The 13,150-nt window shown below is 30.1% G+C and overlaps 1 protein-coding gene across 1 annotated transcript in view; it reads left to right on the forward strand.

Annotated features, from left to right (window-relative positions):
- The first annotated feature begins 1,661 nt into the window (after positions 1-1,661).
- LOC143074148 (uncharacterized) overlaps positions 1,662-13,150 on the forward strand; it is a 176,698-nt gene continuing 165,209 nt past the window's right edge. The window contains exon 1 of the mRNA XM_076249696.1: positions 1,662-1,772. The gene's annotated coding sequence lies outside the window, so the exon portion shown is untranslated. The remainder of the gene's footprint in view (positions 1,773-13,150) is intronic.

Below are 13,150 nucleotides of genomic sequence, written 5' to 3' on the forward strand. Positions count from 1 at the left end.
ATTTATGTATTTCTGCAATAGTAAATGGTATACCAAAATGGTAAACGGTAAACCAAATCGGAAGATTGGTTTGCCTAACTTAAGTATAAATACGGCGGAGAATACATATAAGTCTTTAGTAAGACTTTACCCTGTGTGTTTGTTAATTCCTTAACAAGTTGTATTTAGAGAATAACTTCTCGAGAGAAAGTTATCTTTTGGCATTGAATTTGATTTGCCATTTGCCGATTACCAAACTACAGTTAATAAATTTTCTGGGTATTTTTTCGCTATCCATTTTCTTGAATTCACGATATTCTAAGGTTAATAAAGTATTTATTTGTTAGACTAGAATACTGTTAAGTTATTTAATATTTGTAATTATTTTTGATATTTAAATGCATCTTAAAGTTAATACAAGTTGATTTTTTTTTATTTAACGAGCCTGTTTTTCTTACAAACATCTAGAGATACCATACAAAAACCTGTACTCCAATTTACCCTTTTATATCTGAGTCATTAACTTACCTGGATGAACCAACCTGACCAGAGTGTATACTGATTACCAGAGTACCACGCTATCGAAGAAGGGTAACTTGTAACTTTTATTTCATATATACTTATACATTCTAACAAATCACATTCTTATAGCAACGCACTAAGGGATAGGTTTTCGTTACATTATATTGCGTTGTTATCCATTGACCCAGGTTGAGTTAAGATGAGCACTCTCTCAAACATGGTGACTTGGCAAGATTTGGTAGATTCTCCGCATATCTGAATTATTTTTGCATAGAATTCAGCTTGAACCAGTCCTAGGAACGTCTTAAACCTGCAGTAAAGTGAGCGTTTTTCCCCAATTCAGGAACCTGTTAATCAGTAGTTTAACCTTTTGTCATAATTGTCCATTTTAAAGCTGCATAACTATATGGTAATGATTTGTTATTTGTTCAAGACCGTACGATGACCTATAATTGCTTATATCTACGCAATTGGAACTCTGGTGGATATTTGTCTCATCAGCAATTCTGTCCTTCTCAAGTTTTGAAAAAACGAATAACCATATCTGATATCAGACCACCAATGGTTCTTCAATGCAACAAGAAAGTTAAAGTTTTATCAAACATGGTGTCAAAGTATCTGGATATTTTCATTTTTCTATAATTATAGCTTTTTATTTGATATTTGTGTTGAGTCGTTTTGGTTATAAGAGGACACTTCCATCAAAGTTACAATGATGATATCTTTCACAATGAGCTACTAATACTAAGTACACCCTGCTGAGCATTTATGATGGATGCATTCAAGTAAAGTTATTACGACGTTACTATATACGTATTAATGACAGAACACTTTTACTATTTACATTGTTCTGTTTTTCTTAGTACATATATTCGATATTATTTCGTCCGTATGTTTAATTTAAACAAGTTTAATCTTTCCCAAAACGAGATTTTCTAATGACGGAAATAATTGAAGTTATAGGTTCTGCTTTTTTACAAATAAAACTAGACAGACAAACTTATAAACCTTATGTATGATATGAAAGGTTTCTTTATAAAATATCTACCCGAGATATCGCATTACTTTAAACAGATCGATAATAACTCGGTTTTGTGTATTTTATGTTCAGGCTTTTATATAACTGTGCACATAAGATTAAGTACATATAAACTTTTCGGCTGAAATGTCAGCTTCATGGAAGTCTTTCGACAGACTACATGTACAGAATGATTGTAAAGGTGGGATAAATAAATACATTTTGTGAATGATCCATTGTACAAGATAAACTGGTGAGTTCTGTATATTAAGATAATATTTCCTTAGATACGTTAGTATTTATTTTGACCTTTTCACTACATCACCTTATCATAAATAGAACTCAAATATCACTCAAAGTATTTTACCATTACACATTACATGTATATATAACTTTGAACCGAAATATTGGGAATCCAAGATTTTGCCTGACATCATTCTTAACAGAGGAGAATTAAAAGAAAACAATATCACTTATCCGTCTTTTTAAGATATAATTTATGGAAACCATGGATTTGTTAGAAATTTACACTTTGCCTGGGCCGTGGTAATCGAATTTTATCCTGAGCGTTAGTTTTAACAACTGGAAACATAATCTTCACATAAAATATTATAGAAACAATATTCAACAGGAGGGTCAAAATGTTTGACTAAATATTTATCTTACTTTCTGTCAACAATTCTTTCTACAGTAAATTATTGCGTACAAAACTATTGAGATGAGATATATATATAACCAGGGATATGAACTAAAAATGATTTTAATATTCTAATTACCCGTATTGTAATCTTGTAAGATTACAGTAAGACTTTTTGTTGTGAGTATACTCTGTGTTTGAGGTTTTGATTTCGCCATTTGATAATGGATTTCCCATTTTGAATATTCCTCGGAGTTCAGTATTTTTGGATTTTACATTTTACTTTACCATCTCTCTAGATCAAGTGAAAGATTGACTACCTCTTTGTATTGGACCGACAATTTATTTTGTCTTTGAACAAAAACGTGAATTATAGGTTGCACTTTGTAAATACAGCTGTTTCTCAAAACACACCTCTTTTGGGGAGATCTTGAATATTCATAGAAAATTAATTCTGTTTACATACTGGTTCCCAGTTATGCTCTCTGCGTTCCATCTCACAGAGACATTACTTGGGAATGTTACCAGTAAATAAACATGTGCATATTGTTTACATTGAAATCTGTGGTAACCTTTCATTCAAGGTAGGGGTAGTTAAGAAAACTTGTGTTAGTTTAAACTCTGAGAAGTTCAGGGCATATACACGTTGAAAATATGCCGCACAGCCCTATATTTTGACCTTTGAAAAAAATTGTGGCGCATATGAAGTTTCAATTCTAGGATAAGATTTTTTTCAAATCTTCATAGTAAAAGTAGTACATTTTTAGCCGTAAAAGGAGTTCCTATGGGAAATTGCATTGTCAATATTTACAGAAATTCAATTTTTAGATACACTTTCATTTTTAGGGTTATGAATATTTTTAACTTGTGAAGACATAGTTTGATTCTTACAACAAATACACATAAGTTGAACTAATCTTAATTTTTTTAATCTACAATATAATTGTTGAATCTTCTAGTTATAGCAGACGTAGGTTTATTCTCATGTTAAGCGTAATTTATACAGATTGTCCGCAAAGAAGAAAAAAGATTTTTTTTATTATATTCAGATACACTGAACATACCCTCCAGTCATTCCATAACCCATATTTCAGAGAGTCGCTTGCATCTCATAAATACTAGTCCAACTTATATAAGGCAAAATATCGAATGAAACTTCATATTTTAATCTTGTCTTTGATATTGACACAGATGGACGTCTTCAAAATACAAATACACGAATGATAATTCAAATTGTTTCAATAATTCGTCTACCATTCCTCATCAATGACATACCCATGTCCCTCGTTGTATGCCGTTATAATATCTCAATTTACACATTACACACGTGTTTTTTTCACATCATAATGAACGCATTGACCTTTTTAACATGCTTGAACCATTCAACTGTTCAAATAACATTAGCTGTACCAATTTTAATACACATTTGATGTCTCTTCAGTAGTGTTTGAATTTAAAATATTTAAAAGCAAAATTATAATACACCTTTTCAAAACTAGGGGTGATCTCATGTCCTCCGGAAGGGTAAGCAGATCCTGCTCCACATGTGGCACCCGTCATGCACTTGCTGGAATTAAAAGAAAATAGCAACACAGTTTGTTTTTGTAAGTAAAGAGATTTGAAACGTTCGAAATAAGTGGAAAATACACAAGTACTTTTTTTTTTACAAATAGACCAAGATAGAAAACTTATGAACATAAATGGTTTTATGACAATAGACGACCTTTTAAAAGCGTTTTTAAATATAAAAAAAGTCTTCATAAAATATCTTCCCGAGAGATCGTTTTACTTTAAATGCAACAGATTGATAATTATAATAAATGCTTTTGGCTTATTTATTGTTACGTTTGCACATAAGATTGAGCACACATAAACTTTCCGTCTGTTGTGTAAACTTCATGGAAGTCCGTGCACGGACAGACTTATAAAATGATAGTTTAGGGGGGTGAATTAACATTCTTTTAAACAAAATGACGACATATTGTATGATCGATCTTAATTCAAATTTGTTTGTTTTTCTCATTTCAATGGTTCAACAAGTCTAAAAGAAAGTTATAAGGCGAAACAAATATATTTGTATGACAAAATATCGAACTCCAAAGCAAATTCAAAAGGGGGAAGCCCATTAAAGCGTTAGCCATCAATAGTCCAAATGAAAAACAACTGTCATTTTCCTGACTTGGTACAGACATTTTCTGATAAAAATAGAAAGTTAAACATGATTTTATAGCAAGCTTAACCTATCACATGAATGACAGTTATACCTGTTATTAAGCCATGAAAATATTTGAAAGGAGGTCATGTTAAACTTGAGAACAAAGACAAATTTAAAGAGTTGATATTGCTTTGCTTCATAAAAAAAATGACCAACGTAGATACAAGTATCTTGTCTTAGGGAGGGATAGATCCTACTTTGTAAAGGATCAGTCTGATTCAAAAAAAAAAATTCTCTGAAACTGATATCATCAAGATGCTTGATTTTGTGATTGACAACATATTTGTTACGATCGGAGGACGTGTTTTTCAACAGACTGTCGGCATTTCAATGTGAGCAAATTGTGCCCCTCTACTTGCCGACTTGTTTCTTTATTATTATGAGGCTGACTTCATGCAGGAACTTTTTAGGAAGAAAGATAAGAAGTTATTGATATCATTCAACTCTACTTTCCGCTATATAGATGATGTTCTTTCACTAAATAATTCAAAGTTGGTGACTATGTGGAACGCATCGAACTAGAGATAACGAATACTACAGATACAGTTAAGTCGGCCTCATATCTTGACTAACATCTAGAAATTGACAATGAGGGTCGGTTGAAAACAAAACTTTACGACAAAAGAGATGATTTTAGCTTTCCAATTGTGAATTCCATTTCTAAGTAGCAACATTCCAGCAGCACCTGCATACGGGGTATATATCTCCCAATTGATACGATATACCCGTGCTTGCATTACCTATCATGATTTTCTTGATAGAGGGTTGCTGCACACAAGGAAGCTATTCCGTCAAGAGTTCCAAATGATGAAGTTAAAATCATCCCTTCGTAAAATTTACGGACGCCATCACGAGTTGGTTGACCGTATACTTCTTACCCTTCCGGAGCACCTGAGATCACCCCTAGTTTTTGGTGGGGTTCGTGCTGTTTATTCTTTAGTTTTCTATGTTGTGTCATGCGTACTATTGTTTGTCTGTTTGTCTTTTTCATTTTTAGCCATGGCGTTGTCAGTTTATTTTCGAAATATGAGTTTGACTGTCCCTTTGGTATCTTTCGTCCCTCTTTTAGTATCAAACAGAACAAGTTAATATAAAACTCACTATTCTAATGTTCAATGATATATACATTTTAAAATTCGCAGCCTATTTTCGTGTAAATCTGAAAATTTTTACTTATAAAGATTACCTATATATATGAACCGAAAAATTATTATCCCAAGATATTGTATGACACCATTAATAAAAGAGGAGAATTTAAAATTGGAAAAAAAATCATTTATCCGTCAATTTATTGGAACTAACAACTAGATACATAAACTTCACTAAAATTCTTTAAAAAAACGATGCATACTGGAAGGTTAAAATTGTTTGACTAAACGTTTTGCTTACTTTCTGTCCATAATTCTTACTACAGTAAAATATTGCATACTAAAATACTGAGAAACCAGGTTTAATCGACGATATTGTACATAAGAAAACACATGTAATAAGTCCATTCGTTTGATGTGTTTGAGGTTTTGATTTTGCCATTTGCTCACGGAATTTCTGTTTTGATTTTTTTTCCTGAAGTTCGTAATTTTGTTCTTTTTCTTTTTACCTTCTGGACGCACGCAAACGCAGTCGGTTTTCAGTTCATGCGATTTCTTTAGTTTTTGTGAGTAGTCTGGATTTGCTCGAGTTGTCTATTATAGTTATCCATTTTTAAGATTTGAACATCGGTAAACTGCTGTTGCTTAAATTTAACCATCAACTAACATATAATATGCTTATACAAAAGTGTGTAAATGGAGCAAAATTGTGCGTAGAATTATTTCTTAACCAATGCACCCACATCGTACATAAATAATACTAGGTCAATTAAAAACATATAAAAAACAATTTGTGTAGCCCCACAGGACGCAATTACGACTGGACACAATTACGAACGATTTCCAATGTTTGCCCTCTGAGATCATATTTATTTATATATTTATCAATAAATTTTTTTATAAATAAAAACCCTATTAAAATTCCCTTGTTTTCATGATAATACAACTTATGAGCCATTGGTGAATGTTGATGACGATGACAAAATCATTCTGAAAATATTATAAGAACGGCAATTTGGCCTGCAAGTTATATAAAAAAAAACATAAAGGTAAGTGCATATTGCCTTCTTTTGTTAATATATAGAAAGAAAAATATCTCCTGATTCTGTTCATATGCGTGATGCCTTTTATCTTGACCAAATAACCCCACAATTGACGTTTTTTAGACTCTTGTGACCCTATTTATGGTCAAAGAAAATATGTTAATTTTATTGAAAAGTCCAGAGAACTCCGAAAAAAATGTTGACCTATATAAAAAAAAAATCATAGATGAATGATAAGTACACCACCGAAATGGATAAATTTGAATTTAGTGCTCCTTTAGAGGAGGAACTTACACAAAAACAAAAAAAATCAGAAACTTTTCCTTTCTACATGACCGACATTTCGTCTGCAACCCCTGCTGAAGTAATTGAAGGAAAAAACAAACTTGTGCATCTTATTTTCCTATGAAAATGTGTTTGAGATAAAGATTAATGTATGCTTTAGCAATCTAGACTGTTGTCATTGATTTCTCCTGCAAGATATATCAATATAGTGCTGTTCGGAATTGCGTCCATATGTGGCTCTCTTGACCCGTAAAACGAGGTCACGCAAATCTTACTAAAGTATCCTAACATGAATAAAAATTTATGTGGGATATGATGCAAAATGGAAAGCCTTCATACATCTTAAATTCTATGGTATAAACAATTCAAGAAAAGTAGTCTACATAAAAAAATATTAATCACAGTTCAAAAATCGTTCGTAATTGTGTCCGGTGAGGCTATGGGTCTTACAAAACAATTTACTATTTTACTGAATTAAATCAAATATTTTTTTTTCTGGCGTAAAAATGGTTAGAAAATTAAAGTTATTAAAATGTTTGCACAAAAATAAATAAATACTCAACATATCACTTTGTTACTATATTTTTAAAATAAAGACAATTGGAAGCTCTCTAGCTGCATTATAAACATTGTTACAAAACACACAGGTTACTGTATAGCCGATCGTTGAACTGATTACTTAGCTGGTATTACCATCGGGTACAGGAAATTCATCAGCAGATCGTTGTATTAACCCAGTTGTAGCAAGAATATAAATGATACACATGTAACTATACTGCCAAGGTAAATTAAATCGTCTCTCCCCTGCTCGTCCTAATTTAAAGTATTTCGACTCTAAATTATATAGGCTATATATGAGATAAATACCGAAATTGGATTAGTTAGTTCCTCGCAGCTACATATCGATACATGTAATAAACATAGTAACAACTGTATAATATACTAATGTGACTAACTGCGATTCAAAGTTACTGAGAGCCTTCGATACTTATACTTTTAAATGCCAAACTTTAAATTACTTACTTAATCCTCTTCGTGCTTTGATGCGCATAAGCCCGACACTAGCTCTCTTCATAACACTCTGTCTTTTGCTTTTTTCTCTACCTCTCGCCATGACACCCCAACCTCCTTCATCTCGCTTTCCATTGTTCTTCTCCATGTTTCTTTTTGTCTTCCCTTTTTTCTCTTGCAAACTTTATACAGTACAATATAACGCCACCCGTACAAACCACCAACACTTTTCTCGTGCCAAATGCACCCAACATCAACTTCATGAATAGAATGTACTATTGCAGAACTAGTACCATAACTAGTTATACCGGTTCCAACCTATATAAAATTTCTACAAATAGCCAACGGGAAAAGCCCAATTTCTAACATTATGAAACATATTGAATATATTGTCATTAATGCACGTGTGGATATATTGTTTCCTTTAGTTGTTATATATAGTTATGACAAAATTCTTTATAACTCCAACTTTCGATATCAAAATAAAGTGAAGGTAATATTTCAAAACCCCTAATGGATAGAATAAAAATAATAGCACTATTACTAACACAAATATATATTACGCTATTTCATAAAACGAAATTTAAAAGTTGTCTTATAATACTTCAAGGAGGAGGATATTTACCTATTATTGTATAATATAGATTTTTTTTGTCTTCCCATAAAACCTGAATATGTGTGGTTTTTAAATCCTAAATTTTATAAAAACTTTGAAAAAAGTCCAAAAGAGACTAAAAGTGAAGTAAAACTTGCACATAGATATTAGATATATACACGAGGGATATTCAATCCGTTATGCAAAATGATTGCATTTTTTTTATCAAATAGTAATCGAAGTATCTTGAAATATAAGTTTGAAGAATGACAAGCTCACATGTACACAAAAAAGTGGAAAATGTTTCGAAAAAAAAACCCGCACCAATGTTACATTAAAATTAAGAATTCCGATATGTCGTCTTTTTTAAAATATTGAAATTGAAGAAAGAAAAAAATATCACTCCCATAAACATTTATGACTCAAACACGTACAAATATATAATACTGACAATAAATAGCACAAGTCATTGACAACATAAAGTGCTTAAAGAGAAGAATTCTTCAAAATGAAAATGTTAATATCTTTCACGTTGAGCTACTATAAATTTGTAACTGCTTATACACTCTGCTGAGCTTTCATGACGAAGGCTTTCAAGTGAAGAAACTACAATTACAATATAGGTATTGATGACAAGAGACATTTTCCATTCACATTGTTCAGTTTTTAAGTACACATTTTCGATATCATTATGTTCGTATGTTTTATTTTAATCAAGATAAGACCAGACACAAGTTGGTTCCTTTTTCCTTTTTCCGTTTTCGATATTCAAATTTTGAAAAATATTACAAGTCCAAACTGAATTTTTTTTTCCTTCAAATTTTTTTTTCCTCAAAACTTTTTTTTCCTTCAAATTTTTTTTTCCTCAAAATTTTTTTTTCCTTCAAATTTTTTTCCTCAAATTTTTTTTTTTCCTCAAAATTTTTTTTCCTCAAATTTTTTTTTTCCTCAAAATATTTTTCCTCAAAAAGTTTTTCTTCAAATTTTTTTTTCATTTCCTTATTCGTTTTCTTTTTTCTTTTTCGATTATCATCCTTATTCGATTTCCATTTCCTTATTCGATTTTCATTTCCTTATTCGATTTTCATTTCCTTATTCGGTTTCTTCTTCCTTTTTCAATATTCATTTCCTTTTTCAGTTTCTATTTCCTTATTCGGTTTCTATTTCCTTATTGGATTTTTATTTCCTTATTCGATTTCCATTTCCTTATTCGATTTTCATTTCCTTATTCGGTTTCTTTTTCCTTTTTCAATATTATTTTCCTTTTTCGGTTTCTATTTCCTTATTCGGTTTCTATTTCCTTATTCGGTTTCTATTTCCTAATTGGATTTTCGTTTCCTTATTCCATTTTCATTTCCTAATTTGGTTTCTTTTTCCTTTTTCAATATTCATTTCCTTATTCGGTTTCTATTTCCTTATTCAGTTTCTATTTCCTTATTGGATTTTCATTTCCTTATTCGATTTCCATTTCCTTATTCGATTTTCATTTCCTTATTCGGTTTCTTTTTCCTTTTTCAATATTCATTTCCTTTTTCGGTTTCTATTTCCTTATTTGGTTTCTATTTCCTAATTGGATTTTCGTTTCCTTATTCGATTTCCATTTCCTTATTCGATTTTCATTTCCTAATTCGGTTTCTTTTTCCTTTTTCAATATTCATTTCCTTATCGGTTTCTATTTCCTTATTTGGTTTCTATTTCCTTATTGGATTTTCATTTCCTTATACAATTTCCATTTCCTTATTCAGTTTCTTTTTCCTTATTCGGTTTCTTTTTCCTTTTTCAATATTCATTTCCTTTTTCGGTTTCTATTTCCTTATTCGGTTTCTATTTCCTTTTTCGATTTTCATTTCCTTATTCGGTTTCCATTTCCTTTTTCATTATTCAAATTTTGAAAAATATTACAAGTCCAAACTGAATTTTTTTTTTCCTTCAAAATTTTTTTTCCTCAAATTTTTTTTTCCTAAAAAATTTTTTTTCCTAAAAATTTTTTTCCTCAAATTTTTTTTTTCCACAAAATTTTTTTTCCTCAAAATTTTTTTTCCTCAAATATTTTTTTTCCTCAATTTTTTTCCTCAAATTTTTTTTTCCTCAAATTTTCTTTTTCCTCAAAATATTTTTCCTGAAAAAGTTTTTCTTCAAAATTTTTTTTCGTTTCCTTATTCGTTTTCTTTTTCCTTATTCGATTTTCATTTCCTTATTCGGTTTTTATTTCCTTATTCAGTTTCTATTTCCTTATTGGATTTTCATTTCCTTATTCAGTTTCTTTTTCCTTTTTCAATATTCATTTCCTTTTTTCGGTTTCTATTTCCTTATTCGGTTTCTATTTCCTTGTTGATTTTCATTTCCTTATTCAAATTTCATTTCCTTATTCGGTTACTTTTTCCTTTTTCAATATTCATTTCCTTTTTCGGTTTCTATTTCCTGATTCGGTTTGTATTTCCTTATTGGATTTTCATTTCCTTATTCAATTTCCATTTCCTTATTCGATTTTCATTTCCTTATTCGGTTTCTTTTTCCTTTTCCAATATTCATTTCCTTTTTCAGTTTCTATTTCCTTATTAGATTTTCATTTCCTTATTCGGTTTTTTTTCCTTTTTCAATATTCATTTCCTTTTTTCGGTTTCTATTTCCTTATTCGGTTTCTATTTCCTTATTGGATTTTCATTTCCTTATTCAATTTCCATTTCCTTATTCGAATTTCATTTCCTTATTCGGTTGCTTTTTCCTTTTTCAATATTCATTTCCTTTTTTGGTTTCTATTTCCTTATTCGGTTTCTATTTCCTTGTTGATTTTCATTTCCTTATTCGAATTTCATTTCCTTATTCGGTTTCTTTTTCCTTTTTCAATATTCATTTCCTTTTTCGGTTTCTATTTCCTGATTCGGTTTGTATTTCCTTATTGGATTTTCATTTCCTTATTCGATTTCCATTTCCTTATTCGATTTTCATTTCCTTATTCGGTTTCTTTTTCCTTTTTCAATATTCATTTCCTTTTTCGGTTTCTATTTCCTTATTGGATTTTCATTTCCTTATTCGATTTGCATTCCCTTATTCGATTTTCATTTCCTTATTCGGTTTCTTTTTCCCTTTTCAATATTCATTTCATTTTTTGGTTTCTATTTCCTTATTTGGTTTCTATTTCCTTATTGGATTTTCATTTCCTTATTCGATTTGCATTCCCTTATTCGATTTTCATTTCCTTATTCGGTTTCTTTTTCCCTTTTCAATATTCATTTCATTTTTTGGTTTCTATTTCCTTATTTGGTTTCTATTTCCTTATTCAATTTCCATTTCCTTAAATGGTTTGCTTTTCCTTATTCGGTTTCTTTTTCCTTTTTCAATATTCATTTCCTTTTTCGGTTTCTATTTCCTTATTCGGTTTCTATTTCCTTATTGGATTTTCGTTTCCTTATTCGATTTCCATTTCCTTATTCGATTTTCATTTCCTAATTCGGTTTCTTTTTCCTTTTTCAATATTCATTTCCTTTTTCGGTTTCTATTTCCTTATTCGGTTTCTATTTCCTTATTCAGTTTCTATTTCCTTAAAGGATTTTCATTTCCTTATTGGATTTTCATTTCCTTATTCGGTTTCTTTTTCCTTTTCCAATATTCATATCCTTTTTCGGTTTCTATTTCCTTATTCGGTTTCTATTTCCTTTTTCGATTTTCATTTCCTTATTCAGTTTCCATTTCCTTTTTCGATATTCAAATTTTGAAAAATATTACAAGTCCAAACTGAATTTTTTTTTTCCTTCAAAATTTTTTTTCCTCAAATTTTTTTTCCTCAAATTTTTTTTTTCCTCAAAATTTTTTTTCCAAAATTTTTTTTTCCTCAAAATTTTTTTTCCTCAAATTTTTTTTTTCCTCAAAATATTTTTCCTCAAAAAGTTTTTTTCGTTTCCTTATTCGTTTTCTTTTTCCTTTTTGGATTATTTATAGTATAACGAATCGCCGTATTTGTATATCAAAAATAAGACAACGCGTGACCGAACGACGCATTGATTAAACGAGTGCGCAGCACGAGTTTAATCCATAGCGGCGTTCGGTCACAAGTTGTCTTAATTTTGATATTCAAATACGGTGATTAGTTATACTTTTTATTACATTGGCTAATTGCTTTTTAAAAGAAATTAATGTTAGATATGTAAAGAACAATATGTTTTTCCTACGCATTCACAATTTGTTTTGATCCGACGTTATCGACGTCTTGACAACGCCTATTATTGTATGACGTCAGAGAGTGAAATAACCACGTTTATTTCACATGTGAAATTATCGGTTTTTATTTAACTGGGAAATCAATGTTATTCATTGCAACCAATGTAATAACATTCCTTATTCGGTTTCTTTTTCCTTATTCGATTTTCATTTCCTTATTCGGTAACTTTTTACTTATTCGGTTTCTATTTTCTTATTTGGTGTCTATTTCCTTTTCAATTTTCATTTCCTTATTCAGTTTCTATTTCCTAATTCAATTTTCATTTCCTTATTCGGTAACTTTTTCCTTATTCGATTTTCATTCCTTTTTTCGGTTTCTATTTCCTTATTGGGTTTTTATTTCATTGTTATAATATTAGATTTCCATTTCCTTATTGGGTTTCTATTTCTTTATTCAGTTTCTATTTCCTTATTAAATTTTCATTTCCTTATTACTCTTTATCGTTAAAAAAGGGTTCACCAATTCAGACAAAAATGAGATCTTTCTAGTATACAATGAAAAACGAACTGGAAAGTCTATATGAGACTTCAAAATGTTG

Source organism: Mytilus galloprovincialis, chromosome 5 (assembly GCF_965363235.1).
Source record: "Mytilus galloprovincialis chromosome 5, xbMytGall1.hap1.1, whole genome shotgun sequence".
In the NCBI taxonomy this organism is placed as follows: Eukaryota; Metazoa; Mollusca; class Bivalvia; order Mytilida; family Mytilidae; genus Mytilus; species Mytilus galloprovincialis.